The sequence below is a fragment of the Nicotiana attenuata genome, unplaced genomic scaffold (assembly GCF_001879085.1).
Source record: "Nicotiana attenuata strain UT unplaced genomic scaffold, NIATTr2, whole genome shotgun sequence".
Taxonomy (NCBI): domain Eukaryota; kingdom Viridiplantae; phylum Streptophyta; class Magnoliopsida; order Solanales; family Solanaceae; genus Nicotiana; species Nicotiana attenuata.
Genome location: NW_017675521.1, coordinates 8757 through 13934, shown reverse-complemented (window position 1 = coordinate 13934; position 5178 = coordinate 8757).

Below are 5178 nucleotides of genomic sequence, written 5' to 3'. Positions count from 1 at the left end.
CCCCCCCCCCAAACTAAAAAAAACCTGCGAGCTTCCATCACCCCTTCTGCAACTCTTTATGAATTTGCCATTGCTGCTACAAATTGGAGCTATTATTTCAACTTCTATAGTTTGTGAATTTCTAGACAGAATTGAGACTCTCCATAAAACATTCACAACTATTTTTCTTTTGCCTAAATAATATCAAGATTTTTCTTTGAACTCCTTCCAAAAGCACGATTACTTCTACCCGTAGTCCAACAAACACAACAGCTAAAATGTTTTTTCAGACTAAATCCCTCTTAATAGGGAACCATAATGAACTCTGCAAGGTTTTTGAAGTCATTTCTATGAAATTAGAGACAAGACAATCAATAAAAGAAGAATGAGCAAAGCAGGTACAACGTATTTTTTCTAAATAGTCTAATTAATGGTGTGGCATGAACCCATTAATGGTGCAACTACAAGTGTTCATTATTTATTCCCAAACCTTCTCTGTAAGACCCTAATTCAATAAGAAAACAAAATTCGTCAATATCAATAACTCAAAACTCCAACCACTCCACATTCCGCCACCATATAAATTTTAGTTTAGCGTTCAATAAGAAAAAAGATAAAACTTTGCAATCGATGAGGTCGGAAGTGGGAGATTGGGGAGAGGAGGTCACGAAAAAATTGTGCTGGAAAATATTGTGAAAGAAAAGGAGGAGGGATAGAGAGGGGAGGGGGGGGGGAAGAGTGGAGGGGAGGGGCATTTGAAAATACTGTCAAAGAAACGGGGGAGTGGGGGAGAAGAAGGAGGGGGTCGGGGAGGGGGGATGAACTATGGAGGGGAACCTAGAAAAATACAGAATGGAATTAAAGCTTTTTAATTTTTAAATTTATTCTTTTTAACTTTTTCCTTTTAATTAAAAACTAATTTTTTTTGTTTTATTTAGTAAGTATTTTTTAAATCATAACCATTACATACACACGCTTTTTGATGGTGATAGGCATGCACTTTTCCCACGTCAGTTATACCATTACTACATAATCTTGGTCAATGGTATTTGTTAATACTTATTACATTGAGTTGATGTAACGACTCGGCCGGTCGTTTCATGAGTTACCGCTCTGTTTCCCCTATTTCTGCTTCTTATTGTCTTGTTCAGCTGTATTATATGTTATCGGGTTGATTGGTTCGGGTTCGGAGAAGTTTTGGTAAGGTTTGAGACACTTAGTCTCTTTTGAGGTAGCTTAAGTTGGAAAAGTCAACTGGATGTTGACTTATGTGAAAGAGGGATCAGATATAAATTTCGATGGTTCGGATAGCTTCGAGAGATGATTTAGGACTTAGGAGTGTGATCGGAACGTGTTTTGGAGGTCCGGAGTAGATTTAGGCTTGAATTGGCGAAATTGGAATTTTGGCGTTTTCCGGTTGATAGGTGAGATTTTCATATAGGGGTCGGAATGGAATTCCGGAAGTTGTAGTAGGTTCATTGTGTCAACTGTGATGTGTGTGCAAAATTTTAGGTCATTCAGACGAGGTTTGATAGACTTTTTGATCGAAAGCGGAATTCGGAAGTTTTTTAGAACCTTAGGCTTGAATCCAATGTTATTTGGTTGATTCGATGTTGTTTGAGGGGTTTTGAGGTCCCGGGGGGCCTCGGGGTGATTTCGGGTGGTTAACAGGAGATTTGGAGTTGGGTTTGGCAGCTGAAGTGTTCTATTGCTGTCATAACCGCACCTGCGGCTAGGGGACCGCAGGTGCGGACTCGTAGAAGCGGATTTGGAGCCGCAGATGCGGCCACAGGCGAAGAGAGCAGAAGCCGCAGATGCGGAGTCTGGGTCGTAGGTGCGGAGGGGGACTTAAGTGGCAACCGCAGAAGTGGTGCGCTTGACCGAAGAAGCGGTAGCGCAGATGCGGAAATTGACCGCAGGTGCGAAAAGCCTGGGTCAGAAAGTATAAAAGACACCCTTCGCGATTTTTGGCCATTTTTCTCATTATTTCATTCGGGTTGAAGCTTTTGGGAGCAATTTCAAGGGAGATTTTCAGGGGGATTCATTGAGGTAAGGTTCTTGGTCCCTAAGCTCGTTATTATGGTAATTTTTATCGTAGCATGAAATTTAAGGAAAAATCAGTGTTAAAATTAGGGTTAGGGCTTGGTTGATTGGAGAGATTTGAGTGGTGATTTGAGGGGCCATTTGAGACCAATTTTGGTACTTTTGGTATGAATGAACTCGTGGCGGAATAAGGGTTCTATTGATGTAAAATTTGTCGAATTCCGAGACGGGAGCCCGGGGTTCGGGTTTGGTCAATTCCGGATTTTGTGTTGTAATTTGATTGTTTTCGAGTGGGCTTTGTTCCCTTAGCATATTTTGATGGTTACATACTGATTTTGGCTAGATTCGGGGCATTTAGAGGCTGAGTCGAGGGGAAAAGGCGTCGCGGGCTAGGATTTGGCTTGGCTTGAGGTAAGTAACGCTTCCAAACTTGGTTCTCAGGGTTCGAAACCCCAAACTGTGTGTTCTATGAATTCTATTAAGGTGACGCAATGCCAAGTGACGGGCGTGTGGGCGTGCACCGTGAGAAATGCGGCCTGGATCATTCCATGGCACCGCTTGGCTACTCCTTTATGTTGATACCGTGTTGTAATCATGTGATTAAGTTGATAAGCTGCAAATCATGCTAAATATCATATTAAGGCCTCACGCCAATATTGTTGCGACCCGAGAGGTCGTTTGTTTCTGTCATGTCATTGGTTTCATGTACATTCTGTACTCGGTCCTGTTCATGCATATTATATCATGCCTCAGTCTCGATTATTGCTATTTGACATATCATATCATTGTTCGGGCTTGTATCATGACATCTTAGCCCATGTGTGTGAGACTGGAGATTGACTGAGTGAGGCCGAGAGCCGACTATTGATTGACAATATGGGAACGGGCTGCACGCCGCAACAATAATATGGATCATGCCTTCGCTGGCATTGATATAGTGCTTGGGCTCAAAGAAGCCCCTCCGGAGTCTTTACACCCCTAGTAAGCGCAGGAGTTGATGATATTGAGGGATGGATCTTCACTGGACATGGATCTTGTCCGAAGTATTGGTATGGAGATGGATCTTCTCCATGATGCTGGATTGGCCTGTCTTTCTTCGGTATTGGTGACTTGTAGTCTATGATGTACGTACATTCCGGTATGGATCTTCCCTGGGCTGTATACAGTACCGAGTGGTTGAGCACTGTGAGTGGAGGTATCATACGTGACATTGATCATGCTATCTGTGCATGGGTACTTAGCGTTTTTCTGAGCTTTATACTCTGTATTGTTCATACTGTGTTGGGTTATTTCTGAGAAAATACTTGAACTGTAAGCATGTCTACTTTTCTGTACAATTATCTGTTGCAACCTGTATGGGGTTTGGTTCATCACTACCATCAGTCCATAGTTTGGACTTGTTACTTACTGAGTTGGTGTACTCACATTACCCCCTGCACCTTGTGTGCAGATCCAGGTGTATCCGGTTACGGTAGCGGTTGCTGATCTTGCCAGTTGAGGACTTTTGTGGAGATTGCGAGGTAGCTGCTTGGCGACCGCAGTTTTGCCTTCTCCTTCCCTATCTTCCTCTAGCTTTACTTTTTGGATGTTTTCATACTATTCTAGATTTGAAATTCAGATAGTTGTATTAGTTTGCTCATGACTAGTGACACTCGAGGTCGGGATTGTGCTTCTGTCCGCTGTTTTTGACACTTCTATCTTTTATCAATGGATTTCTATTTAAATTGATGTTTTCTGAAGTTAATAATTTGGGTAAAATGAGAAACTGGAAACAAGTGGGTGGCCTAGTTCTACGATAGGCGTCATCACGACCGGGTCGGATTTTGGGTCGTGACAGTTGAGGTGTTAAAATGAAATTTTTCTAAGTTTGTTTACCGGGATGAAAAATCGGTGCAAGTTTAAGTGGCTTCAAGGCCTTTTTGCCTTCTAAATATTGAACATAGTTTTCATTACTATAATACATAAATCGATAAAGAAAAAAATATTGATTGAGTAGGAAAGGAGTTCAATTATAGTATGAAATTAATTATAGCTCATATACATAATGAGATTAATTGTAGTTTTTTTGTTCGAAAATTGACTCATGAATGATGAAATAGGGAAACTAAATAATTAGATGAGAACTCAAATCACAAAATTTGAACATATTCAGTTACATATTGGCCAATTTCTCAGTTCTTTCTCTTATTACTACCTTTTTAGTGATTATCAAGTTGTAGCAATTCTTAATTTATATTTAGATTCAATAGCTAAATTATTTCTTTAAAAAATAATTCTATGTTGGATAAATTATATTTCTCTACAAGATAAAATTATAATCACCATTAATATATTGAACTTTAGATGAGCTAAACATTTAAGATTTTATAATTATTTACCCGTAAAATAGTACAGTTGAATTTATATGTGGTTTCTAGACAAGTGAATTAATTTGATCCTGAAATACTAGGAGAATCGAATAAATATGCAATACTTAGTCTTGAGATGAAGATGAAATAGCAAAAATAGTAGTTTCGGGAATATGGCTTCCGGGCACAACAATAATGGAATCAAAGAGCCAAAAGATAAAATTGTATAAAGCTTTGAATAGATTATAGCGAAAGTTTGTCCGAAAATTCGTGTCCCTTACAATGATAATAGAGCTCACTATTTATAGTTGCGCCTAGGGAACAAGGTCCTAGGATCATGCCCCTTTTTAATGTCAATTATGAGGGCCATTGAAGAATATGTAACAGCAGGTATGAATGACAAATTCTTTATAACGGGCATTGTATTAAATACTGTGAAATATTTTCCATTAAATGCTACCGGGTGGTAGGCACTTATTGCATCTTTATGAGAACTATTCTTTCCAGTACCAGATGAAACAGTTGTCTTCAGTTTAGCTACCCTCTGCCTTCAACTCCACATGTCATTCTTTCATGCAATGACTTACCCTAGCATATTTTACCCTATATAGATAGTCCACTGCTTTCCGGTGACATAACTTTGTGTCACCAGGAAGTTAGTAGAAATGTTCCTTTTGGCGGGAATTTCACTGACCCCCTCTGAAAAACTTTTGGTAGTTGATTAGACGCACGTCTCTCCGCATTTAAATTTTCGAACACACGTCATCCCATGATTCAGCAAACCTTTGCCGGTTATCGAGGTGATTGT